The sequence below is a fragment of the Vombatus ursinus genome, unplaced genomic scaffold (assembly GCF_900497805.2).
Source record: "Vombatus ursinus unplaced genomic scaffold, bare-nosed wombat genome assembly UNPS02014821.1, whole genome shotgun sequence".
NCBI classification, from domain to species: domain Eukaryota; kingdom Metazoa; phylum Chordata; class Mammalia; order Diprotodontia; family Vombatidae; genus Vombatus; species Vombatus ursinus.
This window is the reverse complement of record NW_020954599.1, coordinates 37,655,706-37,681,318: the sequence shown is the minus strand read 5'-3', so window position 1 is coordinate 37,681,318 and position 25,613 is coordinate 37,655,706.

The following is a 25,613-nucleotide window of genomic DNA, read 5'->3' as shown; positions in this document are numbered from 1 at the left end:
CAAGGAACAAACTTATGTTTTCTTTTTCATTATCTAGCCAAAACTTGGCTGTGATTATGGAAGCATTCAATTGAATTTCAATGCACAGAATAATGTCTCTAAAAATTTAAGTAGAATCATGGAACCACAGTCAAGATTACCCAGGACCTAGCAACTTCTACATTAAAGGATAGGATAGCATGGAAGCCAAAGGAACTTGCATTACAACCAACAATCAACTAGCCAGCAAAACAGAGCATAATTTTTCAGGATAAGATATTGTCATTCAATGAAAAGGGGGACTTCCAAATTTTCCTGATGAAAAAATCAGAGTTGAACAGAAAATTTAATCTTCAAATATAAGAATCAAGATAAGCAGAAAAAGTTAAGCAGAAAAAAAACATGTTATTTAATAAGGTTAAACTGTTCACATTCCTATACAAGAAGATGATATTTGTAACTCTTGAGAACTGTATCTTTATTATGACATTTAGTAGAGGTATATATAGACAGAGGGTGTGGATATAATTGATGTGATGATAAAAAAATTAATGGGTGAAAAAATGATTATTGTACTGGGAGAAGAGGAGAGGAAGAGACAGAAAAGGGCAAATTACATCACATAAAGAGGCACAAAGACATATTATAGTAGGGGGAAAGAAAGGAGGGAGGTGAGCATTGTTTGAACTTTACTCTCATCAGTTTTTCCTTAAAGAATGAATAATATACACAATCAGTTAAATATAGAAAACTAACTTACCCTATAGGAATTAGGAGGGGAAAAGAGAAAGAAAAAGGTTGGAAGGGGCTGATAAAAGGGAGAACAGATTGAGAGAGGCAGTAGTCAAAAACAAAACATTAGTGAGGAGGAAAAGGGAGAAAGGAGAGAGTGTAAATGGGGCAGGGGATAGGATGGAGAGAAAGAAACAGTTAATAATCATAACTGTGAATGTGAATGGGATGAACTTTCCCATAAAATGGAAGTGGATGGCAGAGTAGATTTAAAAAAAAAAAGCAATCCTTTTGTACAAAGTTATCACTTGTTTAATGTACCTTGTCTCTGAACTCTTTCTTATGCTATACATTGTAAATCTTACTGCTGTATTGCCAATAAGTTTCTAGGATTTATTCAAACAATAAACCTATAATCAATAAAATATAATCCTATAATATGTTGTTTACAAGAAACACATTTGAAGCAGAGAGATACACAGAGTAAAGATAAAAGGCTGGAGTAGAATATATTATTCTTCAGTTGAAGTGAAAAAAAAAAAAACCAGGGGTACCAATCCTCATCTCAGACAAAGCAAAAGCAAAAATAGACTTAATTAAAAGAGATAAGAAAGAAAACTACATCTTGCTAAAAGTTACCATAGACAATTAACTAATTTCAACACTAAACATATATGCACCAATTGGTATAGTATTCCAATTCTTAGAGGAGAAGGTAAGTGAGTTAAAGGAAGAAGACAGCAAAACTCTAATAGTTGGGGACCTCAATGTAATGGAATGCTATTGTTCCAGAAGAGCAGGAAGATTTAAGAAAAAACCTGGAAAGACTTAAGTGGACTGAAGCTGATTAAAGTAAGCAGAACCAGAACATTGTGCACAGTAAGAGCAACATTGTGCAATGACCAACTTTGACAGACTTAGCTCTTCTCGGCAACACAAAGATCTGAGACAATACCAAAAGACTCATGATGGAAAATGCTATTCCTATCCAGAGAAAGCACTACGGAGTATTGAAGTATACTATATTCTCTTTTGTCTCTTTGTTTGTTTGTTTTTTCTTTTCTGTGGTTTTTCCCTTTTGTTCTGATTCTTCTTTCACAACATCACTAATGTGGGAAAAATAAAATAAAATAAATAAATAATATCATTTTAATTAGAATCTTTCTAATAATAAAGAATAGTAAGAAACTACAACTCTAATCTGTTCTTTTCCTGTTCCTACTGAAAATGTGCATAGTTTTACATTATGAAGTCTCAACAAACAGACTATTGGGACCATTATTCCTTTAATAAGATTTTTCATTACTCTCTCTAAAGTATAAATTTAAAATGAAGTTCATAATCTTACAAAGTGGCCTCCTAATGACATGTAACATTGTTGACATAAAAGATTTTTTTCCTTTTTTCTTATTAATTAATTTATTTTTAGTTTTCAATATTCACTTCCACAAGATTTTGAGTTCCAAGTTTTCTTTCCATCTCGTCCCTCCCCCCACCCCAAGATGAAATGCATTCTGAATGTGCCTTCTCTTAATCTGACCTCTGTTCTATCCCCCCCTTCTCTTATCCCCTTCCCCTTCCATTTTCCTGTAGGGCAGGATAGATTTCTATACCCCATTGCCTGTATATCTTATTTCTCAGTTGCAAGTGAAAAAAATATTTAACATTTGTTTTTAAAACTTTGGGCTCCAAATTTTCTCCCTTCCTCCCTCCCCACCCACCCTCATTGAGAAGGCAAGCAACTTGAAACAGGTTATACATGTGTAGTCATGCAAAACACTTCCATAATAGTCATGTTGTGGAAAACTAACTATATTTCCCTTCATCTTATTCCACCCCCCATTTATTCTATTCTCTCTTTTGACCCTGTCCCTCCTTATAAGTGTTTGCTTCTGATTACCCCCTCCCCCAATCTGCCCTACCCTTTATCATCCCCCTGCTCTCTTATTCCCTTCCCCTCTATTTTCCTATAAGGTAAGATAGATTTCCATACCCAATTGAGTGTGTATGTTATTCCCTCCTTTAGCCAAATCTGATGAGAATAAGATTCATTCATTCCCTCTCACCTTCCCCTATTTCCCCTCCACTGTAAAAGCCTTTTCTTTTCTGTTTTATGTGACCCAGATCCAAGCACAGGCAAAGCAAGAGATTCCTGCCTTAGCACCATCAAAGAGATCCCTGCAATCCCTCTCTGATCAGCCACGGAATTCCCCCTCTGTCTGTGGGCCAAGTTCAGGACTGGTCCTGGGACTGAGCTTCTTTCTCACTGTGGTCCCAGACCTTTCCTACTGACCTTCTAAATTGTCTTTGGCATTTGTGGGTTGAGAAATCTGGAAACCACCACAGCTGCCCATAATTCAGTCCTCTGAGGCCTGCTCCAGCTTCTCTGAGGCATGTTCTTTGCCTATGTGCCCATGCTGAACTGCATTCCTCTCCCAGGCTGGCACAATAGACCTTTCCAGTCAACCGTCCAGGTTGTCTTGAGCTGGAAATTTGTTTTACTCTGTCTTTTTGTGGGTTCTGTTGCTCTAGAATTTGTTTATAGCCATTTATTACAGGGATTTGGGGGGATTTGGGGAAGAGCTCAAGTAAGTCACTGCTTTTACTCTGCCATCTTGACTCTGCCCCCAAAAAAGATATTTACCATCCTAAGAATTTTCCCCAAAGAGGTAAGGTTGCTTTTGGGGTTCATAGAAAATAATTTAATGAGGCAGATTGATCAGATCCTCCCATCATATTACATTTTAGATTTAAAAGCAGTAAATGCTGGAATGTATTATTTGTGATAGGCCATCATGCCCAAAAGAGGATGAAAAAGACTATATCTGTATGTATATATCTATGTATGAAATCTTGAATGATTTTTTGAGGTTTATTAAATGAAATGCTTTTCAAGGGAATTCTTTTTTAATATTAATTAATTAATTTATTTTTAGTTTTCAACATTCACTTCCATAAGATTTTGAGTTCTAAATTTTCTCCTCCCTCCCCTCCCCCCACTCCAAGACAGCATGCAATCTGATATAGGTTCCACATATACATTCATATTAAACATAAGAAGCAGAATTCTTAAGATGTGTATAGACAATATGGGAGGCTTCCAAGGTCTGTTTCTCAGGTTGGATCTTTCCCACTTATCCATGAATTCACCATGAATGACCCAAAAATGTTACTTTGAGGGGCAAGGAAATTATATTACAATGTCTTTACAACCATCTTCAAAATGAACTTTCCAAACATAGTAAATGTAATGTTTCCATTAGTAAACTGGGAATCTCTCATAGCCCTAATTTGAAAGCTTTTTACCCAAGCCTGCCCAGACTGTTTATAAATATTGATAGGGTTCTTCATGAAAGAAGTATATTGTCAAATCAGATCCTGTGTTTAGGTTAACTACCACATTCTAGATTGTAATTATGGATTCCCTTAGTTATAGCTTTGGAATTCAGATGTGAAAATCTCTCCAACAAACCTACATATTCAAGGGTAACTATGCATAGATGTTTTACAATTTACTTTTATGTTTTACAGAATATAAAGTTTATTCATTACTCTTTATTACATCATCGAGAAAGGTGTATGGGGAGACTGAAGAAAATACATCTTTGACTAAACTTTTTATCTTGCCACAGCTAAAAATAAATATGATACGATCTCAGTAATAGATGATAAAAATCATAAACATTAAAAAGAGTCTAGCACTGATCAGTCTCACATTCTGCACAGCAAGACACTGTAAATTTATAAGTAGAGTTTATCAAAGAAACATTGATTTTGAAAATGACACTCAATTTGTTTGTACAATGTTTAGGAAAACATTTAGGCATGATAAAACTATATTCTTGAACAGCAGTGTCATTTTCATTGGAAGACTCTTCCATATTTCTACTATGGAATTTGAATCTCATTTTAGAATGTCATATCTAATCTTTTCTAATTTCAACTGAAACAAGAAATAACATGGAAAATACTAAACTACATTTCCCTGAAGTATCTGTTTTTTTGTCCATCACTGATAAACTATCCCCAAAAAAGTATTCATGGAAATATTCAACACCCATAGGTGAAGTAGACTCAGATTTGAAAACCTAGTTTGACCTCTCTGCCAAACCACTTTCTAGCTATGTTTCATTGGATTCCTCACTTGTGAAATAAGAGAGTTGAACTAGATGGTCTCCAAGGTCTTCTCAGAATATAATATTCTGTGAATCTAGAATTCTTTAGAAAGGATTAAGGAAGCCTTTCTATTCCATTACTACTTTGTGGCTTTCTTCCATTTGGGTTTTAACTTTCTTCCCCCAGAAACAGTAAAAGATTTAAATTTCAGTTTGTGGCTGAAGCTTGAGATAATGGCCACATTATGGCTGGTACATTATTTCCTACTGATCAGATCAAAACTACAGCTTCTTTTATTGGGCATTTTTTATGGAGGGATGAATGAGTTAGGTATGTGGTAATAGAAGTATGCCTATAATCTTGAGTTTGAAAAATAAGCAGAGTTCCCCCTGGTTATTACATGAATGATAACAATATAATGGCTTGCTGCTAATGCCACTGAATAACTATGGTATGCAAATATCAGTCTTTTCCATCAGTCCTGGCATATTGGAAAACTGCTGGATCTCTACAAATTAAATAATATTGAACCTTTCCCTGTAAGATTTTCAAAAAGACAACAAAAAGGACAGAGGTTCATGAAGATAACACCTGGCAGTAGGTCACAATTCTTTTACTATAACAAAGGGTTCTAACTAGAAGTTTCAGAAACCTAGGCAAGAACCACAAACTGCCACAACTTGCTGCTGGAAAAAAGCAAGAAGAGAACACCTCAGCTCAGCCAGGGTGGGGAAGGAGAGAAATAATTCACCCTATCCAGATACTTGTAGCTTCCTATTTAAAATATAAAATATCCACCATCCCTCACTGGGTACTGAACTCTCTCTTTTCTTCATTGCTTACAGACTGCAAGTGACATTAGTCCCTGATCTTTCTGGGGCAAATCACTGGTTACATGGTCCTGGTTACATCTCTGAATAGGAGACCCAGTGCCAAGAAAAAAAAAATTCCCTACTTCTTCCCAGTATTAGTCCTTAGTTAAATACCAATTATTTAGTAAAGAAAATAATTCTTCATCGAATACTTGTTTGTTTAGTACACTGTCTCATGAGAAACAAACAAAATGTCTTTGTAGGATTCAGTACTGTGCCTTCTCTTAGTTCCTCCTTAATCAATATAAACTGCAACACAGAAGTGCCTTGCCCAGTGAAAAGACTCAAAAAACAGATAAGATAAATGAATTAAGGGGTACTTCCTTGCATTGAGAAAGGATTCTTTATTTTCACAAAGGATTTACAGCAGTGTTTTTTTAAGTAACAAGTTCCCTTAAATTCACTTCAAAAGTGATTTATTTTTTAAAAATGATTTACACATAATTTTTACGTAATATAATAATTGGATAACATAAAGAATACTTGTATTCATAATTCTAAAATGAGGAGGAAAAAAAACCACAGAAATTAATGAAAGGAAGCTAACTCAGGGATGGAAAAAAGTTATAGGTCACTCTTGATAGGCTATGAGATAATAAAAACATTATTTTTATTGTACTAAAAATGTTTTTTTTTGCATTTCAATTATTACCACCAGAGAGATTTTTATTCTTAGACTACTAAAAATTGGAAAGGCCTGATGAACCTGATGTATGAAGTCAGTCAACAACCTTTCTTCGATACCTATGTCTCTATCTAGTTAACATGCATACCGTCATATGTTGAAAATTTATAACTCACTCAAGGGAAGCATTATCTTTATAGAACACAAAGATAGAAGAGACGTCTATAGCTTCTTCTTAATCTGCTATTAGGATTGAGAACCTTAAGCAAGGCAGAGACTATATCCAGTCAATACTACTTGCAAAGAGCTGTTTATAATATTTGATTAACCTCTGGGCTATAAAGGAATACTCGGGATGCTTCCTAACTTCTGGTTATCAAAGGCAATGAATAAATGTGGTGAATCAGACTCCACAAGCTTTTGTGGCAAAACTCTGAAAGTGAGGAATTGATGCATTAGCACGTGCCTTTAGGTGTACATGTGAAAAAACTGAAATGAATCTATCATTGGTTGTGCATCTACAGAGTAGGTAAATGGGTATTAAAGAAAAACCTCTGGGTATAAACCCAGTTATGCATTTAAACTTTTGAGTCATTTGCTTATTGAGGTATAGCCAAGGAAGCCTGTAATGCAGATCTGAGAGCCAGTTACGATACGTCTGTCAGAAGTGGTATCTATCCCAGAGTAGGCACTTCCACTTCCAGTATAGAAATTGAGGAACTCTAAGTCCTAGTTTGGATTTCAGGGTTAACTTTCAATAGGTGGACTGTGCTTCAGCATGTGTCCCTGTAGTCTCCAGGAGAAAAAAATACCAAGGAAGCTAGAGCTTGTGGAATACTTGAGTTTGCAGTCTGAGTCAGTAATACTTTTTTCCCTCTACTTAATTGTAGAAAATTTGGCTCATTTTGTTGCTTTTAAATATTACATATGGTGTGTTATACTATTTTAAGAGAGCAAAGGTAGGGCTAAATCTGCCCAAGGAAGAATTTTTCTATTGGAAAAATCTTCTCACTTGGCCATGAAACTTTCTTTGGCTTGCAGAGTCATTAACAGAAACCTGAAGTCACCCAGTGGGAGCTGGTTCAACTCTGTTTTTAGCCATCTCACAACTTTCCTTTGACTTCACCCATTTTCTTCTCCATTTTCTTTCTTGTCACAGTGAGTCTTAGAGAGGTCAAAGATAATCTCTACACCTGCTCCAGATCAGGATGGGGTTTTCTGAGGATCCTGAATTAGGGAGGAACAATGAGATTATGATATCTAGAAATAGATAAATAAATGCAAACCACTTGGTATTCAGTGTCTTTCACATTCTGTATCCAACCTATTTTTTTTCCATCTCTAAGTTGTACAACAACTTCCAATTACTTTACACTCAGATAAACTGAATTATTTGCTATCTCCAGAACAAATGCAGAGCTTTTTTTTTTTAACTCTTTGTTTCAAGTCATAACAATCTATATACCTGGAATGCCTTGCTTTCAACTTAGGCTATTGAAATTCTGTCCAAGAATCAGCCCAGAGAGGATTCTGGGAAAATGGTGGAGTAGGCCAGAAAATCCCAAACCCACCAGATTTTCTCCACAAATGAGACAAAATAGCACCTCAGGGCAAATGTAGAGCCCTAAAGACAAACAACAGTTAGGGCAGAACAGTTGTCCTCATGGGACAAAGGGGGAAGATACTGAAGATAAGAGGTTTGGTCCTTGTGAAGTATAAACACCTCCAGTCTAGTTCTACTGAAACAGAAAACAGCAAGCCCTAGGGTTAGCTGGGCTGGGAGGTAGCTTAGGCTCCAAACACAGGAATTTTTTACCTCCTGGGCACTGAAGAGAATACAGAATCTGAGTAGGGGAAGATTGAGGGAACCTCTGCTGAAAAGGGGCACTAGAGCCAGAAGTGTTGCCAACACATGGCCCTGGGTGAGAAGGAACTAGCACAGCGCCAGTGAGTGGTGAAGCAGGGGAGCAGGGGCACCACTGACTGTGGACACTTATCGGAAAGTTAAGGTCTTGATTTTAGTTCCAGGCCAGAGGGGAGAACTGAAGGAGGGTCTGAGGCCAGAGACATAACCCCCATAGCCAGGTCTAGAGGTGATTACAATAAATAAGCTGCTATAAATTAAAAAAAAAAAATGAGCAGGCAAAGCAGAAGGAACCCAACCATAGAAAGTTATTATGGGAATAGAGAAGATAGGGTTCATCTTCAGAGGAGGATATTGAAGCAAAAAAAAAGTGCCTCTCCTACCACAAAGAGTAATGTCAAATGATCACCTGCACAAAAAGAATTCAGAGAAGAACTTTAAAAAGACTTTAAAGAAAAAATGTAAGAGATTGAGGGAATTTAAAATAAGAACAATCCAAAAAAGAAAAAAAAAACAAAAACAAAACACAACAAAACAAGATTATGGAAAGAAAAGTCGACCAACTGGAAAAGAAGATCCAGAAACTTAAGGAATAAAATGAGTCCTTGAAAATTAGAGTTGGGCAAGGGGAAGCTAGAGAAGTTATAAAAGACCAAGAAATAATAAAACAAAATATAAAGAATGGAAAAAAATAGAAGAGAACATGAAACATTTTATAAGAAAAATGACTGATCTGGAGAACTGATCAAGAAGAGAAAACATAAGAATAATTGGACTACCTAAAAGCTATGATCAAAAAAAGAATCTTGATACAATAATACAAGAAATAATTAAAGAAAATTGTCCTGAAGAGTTAGAACAAGAGGGGAAAGTAGAAATAGAAAAAAATGCACTGATAGAAAACCCACAAGAAATTACAGTCAAATTCCAAAACCTCCAGCTCAAGAGAAAATATTATAAGCAAAAAGGAAAAAAAAAACTCAAATATGACAGAGCCACAATTAGAATGACACAAGACCTAGCATCAGCTACACTAAAAGACTGCAGGCCTTGGAACACTATATATTGAGGAGCAAAACAAACAAACAAACAAACAAACAAACAAAATATAACTGGGTTTATGGCTAAAAATATCATACCCAGCAAAGTTAAGCATAATCTTGAATAAAAAAATGGATATTCAAGGAATTACCAAATTTTTAGGGTTTTCTTGCAAAAAAGACCTAAAATCTATAGAAAATTTAATATACAATATCCAAAAGAAATGTAAGGTAAACATCAAAGATTAATTACAAAGGACTTAATAACAACAGATTATTTACTTTTTATATGAGGAAATGTAGATTGCATATCTAAGATTATAATTGGTTAATTCAAATGAAAGATTTGGGTACATCTGAGTATGATGCAATTCTAAAAAATAAACCATCTAGGAAAAGGTAAAAAGAGTAATTATCTTACACACATGAAATGCAAGGAGAAAAATTGACACAGATGAATTAGATGTGAGGAAGGGCTGGTATTCTGGAACCCTACTCTCATTAAGAATGGGTTAAAGTCAACAATACATGTGTATCTAGAAGGGTATAAAAGTCTTCTAAATTCAGAAATAATTAAAAGATTGAGGGGATACAGAGAGAGGAGAGGATAAGGGAGGGATTTTAGGATAGAGGAGAGGATAAGGGAGGGATCTTTGGTGCAAGAGGAGAGGTAGGGGGGCAGGATAAGGGAGAGATCCTTGGAGGAGATTAGGTTAAGTAATAGGAGGGCAAGGTTGTGGGCAGAAGTAAAGCAGAGAAGTTAGGAGGGACAAAATAAAGTCAGGAGGGATAAAATGAATAAAATAAAGAAAAGGAGTAGAATTTATTAGGTAAAAAAAAACAGGGATTGTAATAATTATCTCAGAAAAAGTTTAAGCTAAACTAGATTTAATCAAAAGAGAAAAATAGGGAAACTACATTATATATCAGTCATACTAATCAATATTATTTTAGGTTATTTAAAATAACTAAACAGTATAAAGTTAGAATATTGCTATGGTGTAAGAAATGATAAGTTGGTGTATTTAGAAAAATATGGAAAGACTTGGACTTAGGGAGGAAGATGTTATCTACCTTCAGAGAAACAGAGGACAAACATAGATGAATATGAATATATATGTGTATGATTACAGATATCTATGTATATGTATGTGTCAGGAAGTGTATGTTTGTATGTGTAATTGTAGGTATATATATATGTGTGTGTATATATGTGTATGTGTATGTACATATGTATGTGTGTGTCTGTGCACTTAATTGTCATCTTGCAGAAGGGCAAAAAAGGGGAGAAAAGAACAAAGTAAAAAGTGCACAGCAGATAACAGAAGAAAACCTGCAAGGAAGCATAGAAAAGATGGACACTTCTGATTAATATAGGCTTCCTTGAAGTGGAAACTTATGGTTTTATGTTCTGCTGTGTACATGGCAGTCTTTTTATTCTTTTCACATTTTGTATTTCAGTATTTAAGTTTAAAATGTGTTTCTATTTTCTTATTTTCTATTTAAGTTTAAAATAAATTAGTAAAAAAATCAGCCCAAGTGTCACTTCCTTTACATAGTGTTCCATGATTCTTTAACCAGACCTCCACATTATTTGCTCTTTTCTTCCACCTGAAGGGCAATTTGATTCACATTATAGTTTGGGTGTGCACTTGCTTTAACACTCCTGCTACATTATAAACTTCTGAGAATGGGAAACATGTTTTATTTAGCCTTGTTTCTTTCCTAGCACCTCCCCTGCAGTTCATTCATATAATAGAATCTTAGTGTTGTAGATAGAGAAAATACTGGGTTTTGATTGAGAAAAACCCTGGGTTCAGATTTTACTTCTGGTATTTACTAACTGTGTGAGTGTGAATGAATTATTTAACCACTCTGACCCTCAGTTTTTGCATCTGTAAAACTGAAATAATAATAGCTATGTTACCTTGTGGGATTTTTTTTTAGGACTAACAAATAATTCATGTAAAGTACTTTACAAATTTTGAAAACCATGTTAGATATACTTTAATAAATATTTGCTGAATGTTTATTTAATGGATAGAAACAGCAAATATAGTACTTAGAAAGATCTAAAATCCCTCTCTTAACCTCTTCTTCAGACCATGATGCTAACATTTTGTCCCAAATTTCTCTTCAATAGCCTACCTTTCAAGATTCAATGATTATCCTTTGGTGATGTGGACATTTAAAATAGTTTCTGATTATCTCCAATCAAGGAGGTTGGATTTCCAGATACCGTAATACAGGACATTCATGTACCCTAGTATGGATATTCTTATATTCTTCTTTGGGTGGGATATTGTAGAAAAAGGATTATAGTGTACATTGTAGATTTAAACAAATACCTAAATAAACAAATAAAATGTATACATATACATATGTACACACATACATGTGCAAGTTCATGTATATATCATATCTATGCATACAATACATACATACATAAACTATATGCACATATACATATTTGTGTTGTGTGTATATATAGTATGTATGTATGTATGCATTTCTTATATCCTCTTTTTTTTTAACTTTCAAAACTACTTTAACTTTTTACTCCATCTTCCCTCTCTCCAAAATAAGGTAACCCTGTGTACTTCTAGCCACAACAGAGAAGAAAAAATGATAGTGAGAAGCATTAATTAATGAGCACTGACTCTTATCCATGTCCCTCTCATGGAGACCTTCTTGTCATGGCTAGATATAAGTTGGAGTCGTAATCCTGAAGCTTCCATGGAACTATCCCAAGAATCATGTCCCTACACTAAATTTATTGATATTTTAATGCAATACAATTAATACTTTTCAGGTCCCTTTTATGTATAATATAATACACTAATATATAATTGCCCAACTATACCATACATCGTACTCTCTGGTAGGAACAATGATGCACACTCTCTCAGGGTACAGAAACATGGTGTTGGTCTTATTGTCACATGGGTCTTCATTCCATTCATGTCCTAGGCAAATTCACTTCTATACACACATAAACTATCTCTGTTGGACATGTCAAAGGGTATATCACATTACGATATACTATGATTTCCCCATTATACTCTCTTCTTATTTCATATAGTTCATGTAGTTCCTTAAAGATGATAGGGCCTTGGGGGAAGCTAGGTAGCACAATGGATAGAACACCAGCCTCGGAGTCAGGAGGACCTAAGTTCCAATCTGGCCTCAAACACTTGACACTTATTAGCTGTGTGACCTTGGAAAATTCACTTAACTTTGACTGCCTCAAAAAAATATATAAAAGATGATAGGGCCTTTTCATCTAACTCAGCTATGAAAATGAATAATTTGCTTCCTTCAGTAAAAGGTGAACTCCTTGAGAGAAAAGATTTCTTCCATTTTTCTTGTACCTCTGATTTTTAGTACAGTGTTTTGCCCATAATATAAGTTTAATAAATGCTATTTCATTAGTTTTTATAACATAACTTTTTATATTCTCTGTTCATGTAGTTATTCACACATGAATCAAGTGAATAATTCTCAAGGTTATCAATGATTTTATATGCAGAAAGCTCTAGTTGCTTATGTAGGCACAAGTAGATGCTAAAGACAATAAATATCAGGAGCAGTTCCCAGGCCTTTGTGGCCAGTCAGAGATTCTCTGTAGGCCTCTTAGACCTACGCTTTTGAGAAGTCAACACCTTTATCCATCTTGCCTGTCCACATATAAGGCCCCAAGTGGAATAGGAATTGAGACAAGTGCCCTTATACGATGACACAAATCCTAACTACTATATTCAGGTCCTTAATCTTGGTTTCTATTTTCTCCATCAATAATGTCAAAATGGAAAAGAAATCCTGAAGCCACATATTGATTTTGAAAACCACCAACTAACATTATCTCTGTTGCATTGCATTTTTTATTGCTTTTGTCCAAAATTTCCCAATTAAATTTTAATTTGGATCCTTGGATTTTTGAGACTGCTTGCTGAAGTTGCACACTTTTGTTCTACGTCTCCACCTTTCTCACCATCTTCATAATTCAGCAAGCTGAGAAGCTAAAGCATTACAATGTAAAGAATAGTAAATATGGAGTCAGAGGATGTGGGTTCAAATAAATCACTACTCTGTGATTTCTTTGACCTTGGGAAATGACTTGGGAAAGTCATTTAACCTATATGGGATTTTATCTCACCTATAAACTTTTTTCTTCAAAAAAGTTGTAATAGATATTTTAAGGTCCCTTTCAGCCCCAAACCTATGATCCACTATTTTTCTTTAAGGGATTATGCTAGATACCATTAGGTGGAAAAAAGATGAATAGCCCTTGTTCTCAGGGAAGATAAAAAACAATTGGTAAAAACAAGTAAGAATATGTGGCATGGTATGAAAATAGACAAATAAATGGTATAGATCCAAATTCTCAAACCCATGGGTTGCTTGCTACTGTCAGTGATATTCTGTTTTTGTCCTTGATGCAAACAAATGCATGTAGCTGGATGAACAACAAATGAACAAATTAGTATTAGTGTGGTTCAGAAAAAAAGCTTACATAGTAGAATCTCAAGATACTGAGTTTGAATTCATAGGTAGGCTGCAGACTTTGCAAGAAAAGTTCAAAGCAGCACCAGAATGGGCTAACATCTGTTTTGCCAATGTATCTTCAGTGCTATTCATCTGATTGCAACTATTGCCTGATTTATTTTCCTCCACTAAAAATGGAATTTCTGAGATGTTTAAATGCCCAGTCAGTCAACATTAGCTAAAGAAGCTCAATCTTACCATTAGATAAGAATAAGCCACCTGGTCCTTGTCAGTATTATCAGCAGTTAATTCAATGGATAGGGACATCTCAAGGTGTCTTTTAAGATTGCAAATACAGACCTCAGAGGAAGGAAGCAGCTGTATCCCCTGGGCTAGGGCACTTTGTTTCAGATAGAATATCAATGGACTGTTTATGGAATAACAAGAGAACATCACATTGTGAGGAGCAATGAAAGGTTTTAAAACAAAACCCTGTATAATAAACTTGTCTGGATGGTTACAGCTCTGGCAGATCACTACACAGGAAACATTAGGGATAAATCTCTTACTCATCCATTTTGCATGAAATGTTCTGTATTATACATCACAGGGGCAAATCTGCCCTCTGAAGTCTGCAGTTCCTTAATGACACAAGAGATTTAGGGCATGGGGTGGAGTCAAACTGACATGTGACTGATGAGGTAGAAGTGTGAGTCTGAGGGCCATTGAACACTGTGAATTTTCCCAATGTATCATAATTACAGAAACACCTGTGCAGAATAGATGGTGGTGATTCAGAGAAAAACCACAGTTCTCAATGAGCTCTGAGATCTTTCATCTTCGACCATGCTTGGTAGGGGAAGAAGAGTTCTTAAAATACGGAATTATTATGTCATTAGGTTGCACATTTTTACAGGATTATGTTGAGTTCAACTGGATATCTTGTCCTTAGATTAAAAATAGAAAATCAGGTATGGAAAAGCTATTACAGAAGTGAGATGTGTATATACACACATATATGTATACATGTGACATGTGTACACACACATATATATGTATATATATATAATATGTAATATGTATATCGTGTAGAAATTAGGGATTTGTATAGTATAGGAATATGTGTAGTGTAGGGAATGTCAGAATAATTATTCTCATTTCAGAGATGACAAAACTGAGATCTGAAGAGGCTAAATGATTTGTTCAGGGTCACACAGAAAATAAGTATAGCAGCTAGGATTTGAACTCAGATCTTTCTATCACAATGTGTTAACTTCTCTGAATATGGAGCAGAAACACTCTGGAGATTGAAGGAAGAAAAGAAGAATTAGTTCTAAAATGTTTCATATGATGAAATACTCAAAGCAGGCTCTCTTTGAGTGTTTTCCCTACCATTATCAAGTTGATCATCGGCAAAACTCAAGCACCCATTTCAAGAACAAATTAACATAGGATTGGAAAAGGTATAATGACAGTGCAGCCATTCTATAAGGCAACACTTTTAGCCCACAGTGCACTTAACCATTCACTATTCCTCCAGGGGGTTTAAAATAGGTTTGTGTCTATTTATGGGGCTTTTTTGACCTTTCAAAATGATGAAAAGAGAAAAAAAATATCTATAGGTAGAGGGTGGAGCAAAGGAGGAGTAGCCAAGGAGGTGGGCAGCTAGAAAAGCCGAGATGTGATTACAATAGCCCAAGAGGGTTACTGTAAGAGAACGACAAAAGGAGGAGGGAACTAAAGTAGTTCTCTATTTTAGTGAAACCGACATGAAGTCAATTTGCAGTAGTAAACATCCAATAGAAAATCATTTCATCTTTCATGTCAAGGTGTTTTCTGGTTCCTGATTTTCCCTCTACATTTAAATGCTGACTTTCTAACAGGAGAAATGGCTAATATTTTTTTGGTTGGCTCTTGCCCTGAAATAGCACAAAGTCTATGCTTTTCAATGCTGAAAAAGATTTTCAATTTCTCATTTCCTTATTGTTATCTTCATTGTGGATTCAATAATAAAATAAAGATGCTTATCTGTAACTGATCATAAGATAATCCTCACATATTTAGGAATCTCATTCATGGCCACTAGCACCAAAATCCTCAGCCATTACAGAATTTACAGTTGTACTAGAAAAAGTCCAGTTTAAAGTTTTAATCTGAAGTATGTGTGCTACATTTCTACATACACTAAATAAAAAGCAGGTTCTACTGCTCATATCTTCTCTGAAATACTAGAATAGAATGACTAATATATCTGATATATGGGAAAGCTAACAATGGAGAGCTTTTGTTAAATTATCACATTTCACTAATAACGAAATACATCATAGGTTATTTACAAATATTAAAGGATTTTATAAATTAATCAAATAAAATACTTATTATGATAATGATTTGTTCCTAACCTTACTTTTCTCTTCAAATTCTACAGTTAAACTGTGATTCTTGTGGATGCTTCCTACATAGTTACAAATTGTAACCTATCCTTATTTCCCCATCCTGTATTACTCTTAACCATGTCCTTCCATTTATATTCATGTTTTCTGAACTGCTATTTGCTAAAATGTTTAAATACATCACTCTGATTTTATTAATGGGTTTTTTTATGTTGAGTTACTAATACAAAGAGTTGAAAGGTCAGGTAAAATAGCCATCAGTTGGAGGCTGCGACTGTCAAATAATTCCCCAGATGGATATCTGACTAGACCATAGAGATTAAAAAAAAGAAAAAATCTGACAAGACCAGATGGAGCTAAGCATTCTTTTGGAAACACAAAATAATCCTAGAGATTCTGAAGTCAAACTTAAGCTTTCATCACCTTACTCAATTTGGTCCCTATGAGACTATAAAACAAGGAACTACTTTTGACCTAGGTAGTTATGTCTGAACAAATAAAAGACCTGCATACAAATCAGTCCCTTCCCTGTCTTAACTCAACATTTCATTGTATCTGCATTGTGTGTATTATCTATATAGCTATATAGGTTCACATTGTCTGTGCTGTTAAAATGTAAGCTTCTTCAGATGAGGGACTGCTATTTCCTTTTGTCTTTGTATCACCATCATCATGCACAGGGCTTGGTAGGTCAGTCAGTCAATAAACATATATTAAGTCCCAACTTTATACTGGAAGGGGCAGGGGGGGTCAGAGAGGTGATACAGTAGATAGAGCACCAGACCTGGAGTCAGGAATACTTGAGTTCAAATCTGGCCTTAGACGTTTAGTAGCTGTGTGACCCTGAGGAAGTAGCTTAACTCTGTTTGCCTCACTTTCTTAATATGTAAAATGAACTGAAGAAAGAAATAGCAAACCAGTCCAGTATCTTTGCCAATGGAGTCATGAAGAATTGAACACAACTGAAACAAACAATCATCAACAATAACATGTACCAAGCAATGCGTAAGTGCTGGGGATACAAAAAAGGGCAAAAAATAGTCCCTGCCATCAAGGACCTCACAATCTAACAGGGGAGACTACACAAAAAAGGGGATTGTGTATTTGATCCTGGATGAGATAGGGATTCACTGGAATTTATTGAGTAGCAGGGGCTTAAGAGGACATGTAAGGGCTAGATATATGTTTTGGGAAAAATCACTTTATTGGCTGAAAGAAGGATGGATTAGATTGGAGAAAGTCAGGCAGACCCACCAGTAAATATTGTAATATTCCAGGTGTGAAAGAATGAGGGCCTGCACTAAAAGCGTGGCAGTATCAGAGGAGATAAGGGGGTGTATTTGAAAGATGTTAAAAAGGTGAAACCGACAGGTCGATAGGTCTTGGCAATAGATTGAATATGGGAGGTGAGAGATAGTGAGAAATCCAGGATAAGTAGATTTGAGAATCGTCTGCATAAAGATGGTAACTCATATCCACAGGAGCTGATAAGATCACCAAGTGTAGTAGTATAAAGAGAGAAAAGAAGAGTATTTAGTGGGCACTTAATGAATGCTTGTTGATTGATTGGTCAGTCACCTGTCCTTATATAATATTTATTTATAAGGATTCACTGGTGATTTTGGATCGCTAACTACTTAATTTCAATCAAATGCAAACATCTATCAAAAATGACTATTGTAATTGCATTGGAATATTAAACATTAAATAGATTATGCATATTACCTTTGAAATATGATGACATGAACTAATTGAGTTTTCTTTAACTAGTCTTAAATAAGTAATGTAATGCATTATCAGATTGAGTTTCACCACGAAAAATTAAATACATTATTTTGTGTCCAAAGAACAGACAATTCAATGATCCTTATTTGAAGTAAAATCTGAAAGGGCTTGGATGGTTGTTGGTAAAAACATTTTGGAATATTTTTCCCTGAAACTATATAATTTATGAAAATAAAATTAAGATTGAGAGCATATTTTCCACATGATGATTTGGCAGTATGGTATCAAGAAAAAAAAAAGATATAATCAGATTCTGTATGATCTAGGTCTAAATTCCACACGAGGTTTTTTACTCTGGGCAATTTGGTTCACCTCACGTTTCCACAGGCAATTCTTTTATTTTTAATACTTTCTTTTCCCCAATTACATGTAAAACAATTTTCAACATTGTTTTTAAAATTTTGAGTTCCCAACGTCTCCTTCCCTCCCCACCCCCTCATTGAATAGGCAAGTAATTTGGTATGTTATACACATGTAGTCATGCAAAACATATTTCCACATTGGTCGTATTAGTAACAGAAAACATAGACAAAATAAAAACAAAAATAAAGAAAAATCAAAAACAAAGTATGCTTCGATTTGTACTCAGACTCCATCAGTTCTTTCTCTGGGGATAGAAAGTATTTTTCATTATAAACCATGGTCAATTCTTTAAGAATTAGAGTGCACAAAAGATACTAATTTATATTGTTGGAAATTTACCCAGGAGAATTTCCTTTACCAATGAAATCAGAGGTCACTATCCATATCCCCATATGCATATTTCTATTCTCCACTAAAATCCTATTCTGAGTTTTATCATGACATGTAGTCTACTTTTGTCCACTATGCATATTTCCATCATTATTTGTCACTTGAAATACTAAATCTTTTGAGACTATTGTACTAAATGGTATCAATGGAGGAATTCATTGGTTATAAAAACAAAAGTTTCTGTAGCAATAAACAGGCTTGGATCATTGAAAACATCATGTAGTTTTCCAGAGGTAATCCAGCCTACTTTCTTCATCCTATTCAACTCCCAGAACAACTCATTGACTTTGGACATTTGTACAAAATCTATATAGGCTTGGATATACCAAGAAACTGGAATTCACATCAAGCACTATGTTATTACATTGACGCTATTTTTTTTCTTTCCACTTTTTTTTTCCTTTATGGAAGGTTCAGTTAATTTCTTTATAATTTGTGGTAGAAAAAAATACTTTAAATGATGAAAAAATTCATTCAAATAATTACCAAATATTCATTTAGAACTTACTATGTGCCTGACCCTTTGTTAGCATTGTGACTATAAAAACAAAACTCTTCATAGAGTTTACATTCTATTAAGGGTATTGATATGCATACCTATATGAATATATGGAATCTACATATACACATAAATACATATATGTGTGAAATATATCTTTGTACATATACATGAATAATTTAGTGAAATCTAAAGTAGTTTCAATTAGAAAGGTCTGAATATTTAAAAGGAATAAAGAAAATCTTCATATATAAGATGATCCTTTAGCTGTATCTTGAAGGGAGTAAGGCATTCTTTGTAGGTAAGATGAGGGAAAAGTTCATTTAAGTTGTGAAGGACAGACAGTACAAACATACAGAGTTGAGAGATGAAGTGCCATATGTCAAGAACAGCAAGGAGGCCAATTTGACCAGGCCAAAGAGTGTGAGAATAATGGGAGCAATGATGAGCCTAGAAGGTTGATCTTTTACTGCTTTGAAAATTGTGTCACATCCAGAAAAAAAAAATAATTCTGTGCATACTTGGTATGATCTAGTCACTCTTCCCAATTTTATACTCTTAGATTCCATTTCCATTTGATTGTAGATCATCTAAGGTATGTGAAGTATTGGGTCATGTTCAGGTTCCACTTCATTTATAAAATCAGAAGGAATTATTACGGAAACTGGCAAATCTGTTTCTTTTTCACACATATTTGTTGTCTTCTCTCCAACTGCATACATAAAGGCCCTTGGAATGACCTATTTAACATTATGCCAAGCCATTTTCTCCTTCACTGCCTTTTGATATTTTGTCAGCAGGTTTGGAGGGAGATGTACACTGGACCTGTCATGTCATTAATATAGTTAACTACTAGATGAGGAAACTGTCTACCAATTAAGATCAGCAATTTTTCTGCACTTGATAGTCTGTAGAGTGTTGCTCAGAGCATTAAGAGGTACAGTAACTAGCTCAGGGTAATATGGCCAGTGTGTATCAGAGGCAGAATGAGCAAAAACATCTACCTGGCTTCAAGCCTGGCTCTCTATTCGATATGCAACACGGTCTCTTAGTCCGCAATCTTCCAATATTCCTCCTGCTATAATGCTTTGAAAATGAGTTTGCAATCTAAACGTGTGCCTAGGCTAGTGCTTAGATGCTAGTAGTCTGTCGTGTTTCTCTACTTACCAAGGAGATAAGGTATATACTGGTTGAGGTAGTTTCTGGGGTCTTTTGACCTCATTGTTTTATTGACTACTTTACATTACTAAACTACTGTAACAAATAGTAGTAAAAAAAGCCTTTACATCTATCTATTTCCTTTTCTTTTTCAGCCTCAATACTATGAATAAATCAGTTTGGAGGTATTGTTAATTATGCATAGTAATGTTCCTGTGTCTCACAGGGTGATAGTCTTAGTTGTACTTTTGGTCCTGGCCTGGTATCCAGTAACGGAAAAGAATGTCAATAGTTTGACATTCTTGAAAGTTTTTCATGACAAATGTCCATGATGTAATTATCAATGAAACATACCTGATCATATTAAAACATGGGGAGCATGATCAGATAATGATTTAGTCAGAGAAATTTGACCAAGAATGACATAGCGTGCCCAAGAGTGGGATTTTTTTTTCTATCTTGATCAGTCATGCCACATATGCTATGGACAGAATGGCTTGATAGCAATTACATATCAGATTGGCCTTTGACTATAACATGTATGTATCTTAGGTGTTTTAGAAGTTTGTAGATGCATTTTCAGAAGCCTTTCAGAAGCTGAACATTTTATATATAGTGCAGGTTTAGTTCAGATGCTTTCCTCTACCCATCCCCCCATAGTAGAGTAGACCAGTTATTTGTCTATATGATAGAGAAACATTTGAATTTTTACAAAAGATGAGCAGTCTCCAAAGAGGTTCAAATTTTTGTTTTCATGGGGAAAATGTGGATATTTGAGTCATTCATCTGGATATTTTGGCAAAGAATATATACAGCCTCTCTCTCTCTCTCTCTGTCTCTGTCTCTGTCTCTGTCTCTCTCTCTCTCTGTATATGTATATATGATATATAAAGTGTATGTGTGCATGTGTGTATGCATATATACATGTTTGTGTATACATATCTACGTGTTTGTGTATACACGGAGACAGAGAGACAGAGACAGAGAAAGAGAATAGGAGGGAGGGGAAGGAAAAAAGAGGGCGAATAGTCTTCTTAACAAACATATGATACAATTAACAAATTTAAGAAGGTATAGTAAAGAATGACAATCATTGCTGCATTTAGAATTATTAACAGCAGGGAGATTATTATTCTATCTTTATGCTTGCAATGTATTTCATAGCATATTGGATATAGTCAATCAAAAGGAAAAAAATGTCATGTTACCTATATTTTTAATGAAGATTGTTTGTATAGGGAGGGGGGGTACTACAAGCATCATATGGTTCTGATCGTTGCAGGGTTAAGACAGACTGTGAAATGGATTCAGAAATAAAAAGGGGACAAATAAATTGGTAATTACTGCTTTCTTTTCAATTACCTTTGGCTGGAGAAGTCAAAGCATTGTTTTTAATCTTCTCCTTTTTTGTAATTTTTGATTTTAGGATATACTAAAAATCAATCCCCAAATAATTTTAAAATCTTATACCCTTAACATAACTTTTTTCTGTATTTGGTTCAATCTAGTCATTCTTTATACCTTTATCTTCTTAGGTTCCATTGCCATTACCTCAAACAATACATCAAATACCTGGGTGATAGAGGCCAAATATATTCATTCTGTTATTATTGTTAATGAAAGTGGATGATTGTGAAAGGCTAACAGAATTCTTATATTCCATGACTACTTGTTCTTCTAATTTTATCAACAAATACTCTCAAAAAGTATTTGACTTCTCTGGAACTCATGTCAATCTCCACTGCAAACACATTTTCTCCTTAAATGCTTTTTTGCTGTTTTATGAGATTATGTTTCTCCTAATCCTAACTTCATTGAATCATAGACTTAGATGTTAAAGAGACCTCACAGCTCATCTAGTTCAGCCCTTTCATTTTACATATGGGAAAACTGAAGCCCAGAGAAGTTAAGCTACTTTCCATTAGTCTCTTGGGGAGTAAAAAACAGAGCTGGGATTCAAATCAGGCTCTCTTGCTCTTAACTGGCATATCTCTGGACCTGGAAAAGTATTGAAATGTTTCCAGAGCCTATTTAGCCTAATATTTCCCTAAGTCATAGTGATAGAATGAATATCTTTATTCTTGTCCAGATCCTACATTTTTAAGAGAAAATAACTTCTTTAAATGCCATCTTGTAGTTGTCCTCATTTCATACTTTTTGTATTTATGTTTTCTTCTAATTTAGTAATTAATTTGACCTTAAATTTAATCAGTCAATGATCTGATTGCACATAGACAACTACTTCTGAAATTTTTTATTCCTGTAACTTGTATTTTCCTCTCTTTTGAGAGAATGAATTTAATTTTCTATAATTTCATATTTAATGTTTGCAACATGCATAACTTTCTCTGCCTACAATAATGTGAATGTCTTTCCCCAACCTCAGAAACCCTTTGCTTGATCTGTCCACCACTATTAGCCATTTTCCTATATTTCTTCTTCCTTCTGTAGCTAAACTCCTTGATTTTTCTTTTCTCCAACTAGATTTTTTTACACTTGATGATCTCAACATTTCTAATGGTTTTAATTATCAGCTCTATACTGATGATTCTCAAATCTATTTATGCTGCCCTAACTTCTCTTCTAAGCTCCAAAATCACATCTTCAACTGTCCATCAGATACCAAAAACTGGATGACAACTAACCATCCTAAACTCAACATGTCCTAAACTAAACTTATTGTCTTTTCCCCTGATTCCTCCTGACTTCTGAACTCTCCTAATAATTTTATGGGTAACACTATCCCAGTCACCCAGGCTCACAGCCAAGATATCATACTCAACTCTTCATTATCTTTCTCTCTTCAAATACAATCTGTTGTCAAGGCCTGTTAATTTTACCTTTATAACATCTTTCACATACACCCATTTTCCTCCTTTGAAACCGCTTCTACCCTGGTTCAGGCACTCATGATATATTTAATGCCTGCACACTGTGAAAACCTCTGGTTTGTCTAGTGAAGATTTCAACATATCACCAACCTATTCCAAAAAATTTCCATGGCCCCTTATCCCTCCCAGGTTCAAATATGGCATACTCTTTTTGGCATTCAAAATTCTTCACAGGCGGAGCCAAGATGATAGAGAGAAACCAGGAAGTTGGCTGAGCTCTCCCCAGTTTCCCTTGGAAACAACATTAAATCAAGTCTATAAATGGATTCCAGAGCACAAAAAGATGGAGTAAAATAATATTCCAACTTAAAATAACTTAAAAGGACTTCAGGAAAGGTCTTTCTCACTTGGGTAAAAGGGGAGCACAGCCTAGTGCAGGTGGTCTCTGGGCAAGCCAGTGGGAGGCTCATAGCCACTAGCCACAACACAAGTCAACAACCAAGGTTCTGTGGTCATGACTCAGCAGGATAGAAGCATAGCAGGTCAGCTGTGAGGCCTTTAAGCCCAATGCAAAAGGCAAACTGCCAGCCCCAGAAGCCCAATACAACAGACATGACTAGGCCAGTACACCCCAACACAGTGGGCAAGCTGTGACCCATGGAGCAGAAAGCCAGTGACCAGGCCCCTGGACCCCAGTACAAGAAGCTTGGGAGACTACACCCTGTGACGAGGAGCAGAGCTCAACTTTAAAAGTCCCAGAATAGACTAAAAAATGAGCAAAAAACAGAAGAGTCTTGACCATAGAAAGTTCCTATGTAACACAGAAGATCAAAACGTAAAATCAGAGGAATACAAAAATATCAAAATATCTAACTACAAAATCTCAAAAAGGAATATAAGTTGGTCTCAAGCTCATAAAGTCTTTTTTTGGAAGAGCTCAGAAAGGATTTTTAAAATTAGAGTGGTAGGAGAAAAATTGCAAAAAGAAATGAGAATTATGCAAGAGAGAGTCAACAGCTCAGAAAAGGAAGAACAAAAATTGACTGGAGAAAACAACTTCTTAAAAAATGCAATTGGCCAAATTAAAAAAAAAATCTCTAAAGAAAACAACTCCTTAAAAAGTAGAACTGGTCAAAAGGAAAAGGAGGTACCAAAGTGAACTGAAGAAAATAAGTCATTAAAAATTAGAATTGGGGAAGTGGAAGCTAATGGCTCTATGAGCCATCAAGAATCAACAAAATAAAATCAAAAGAATGAAAAAAAGAAGAAAATGTAAAATACCTCATTTGAAAAACACCTAACCTATTCAAAAAGATGCAGGAGAGATATTTTGAAAATTATTGGGATAGAGGGGTGGAGCCAATATGGCAGAGAGAAGCCAGGAAATTGCCTGAGCTTTCCCCATTTTCCCTAGGAAACAACATTTAATCAAGCCTTTAAATGAGTTCTGGAGCAACAGAACTCACCAAAAGATGGAGTGAACAGCTTAAGGGTAAACTAACTTAGGAGGACCTCAGGAAAGGTCTTTCTTACTTGGGTAAAAGGAGAGCGCAGCCCAACACAGATGATGTGCAGGCAAGCTAGAGGGAGGATCTTAGCTACAGCACAGATCAGCAACTTAGGCCTCTTGCTCCTGGCTAAGCAGGCCAGCAGTAAGGCTTCTAGCCACAGAGCAGAAGGCAAATTGCAAACCCTGGAACCCCAGTACAACAGGTGCACCTAGGCCAGGCCACTCCCAGCACAGTAGGCAAGCCACAAGCACCTGAGGTCCTAGTGTGGAAAGCCAGTGATTAGGCCCCTTGCCCCAGCATAAGAAGCATGAAATAGTTCCCCTTGCACCCCCGAAGCAGAGTTCAACTTCACAGGTCACAAAATAGGCTGAAATATTAGTAGGGAACAGAAAAGAGCCCTGACCAAAGAAAGCTACTGTGGTGACAGGGAAGATCAAAACACAAATTCAGAAGAAGAAAACATCAAAATACCTTGGGAAGCCTCAAAAGGGATTATGAATTGGTCTCAAGCCCAAAAAGTCCTCTTTGAAGAGTGCAAAAAAGATCTTAAAAATCAAATAAGAAAGATAGAAGAAAAACTGGGAAAAGAAATGAGAGTTATGCAACAGAATTATGAAAAAGGGTCAACAGTTTTTGCTGTTGAAGGAAGCACAAAAATTGACTGAAAAAAACAACTCCTTAAAAAATAGAATTGTCCCTAACCATAACATGTGTAAAAATGAAGTATAAAGCAGAAATCATCAAAATGATTTTGTACTGGCTAAAAAATCGAGTGATGGATTCTTTGGAATAGGTTAGGTATATAAGACAGAGTAGTAAACCACTTTAGTAATCTATTGTTTGATAAACCCAAACACTCCAGGTTTTGAGATTAGAATTCACTATGGGAAAACTACAAAGTGGTATGGCAGAAAATAGGCATAGACCAACATCTCACACCCTATACTAAGATAAGGTCAAAATAGGCAGG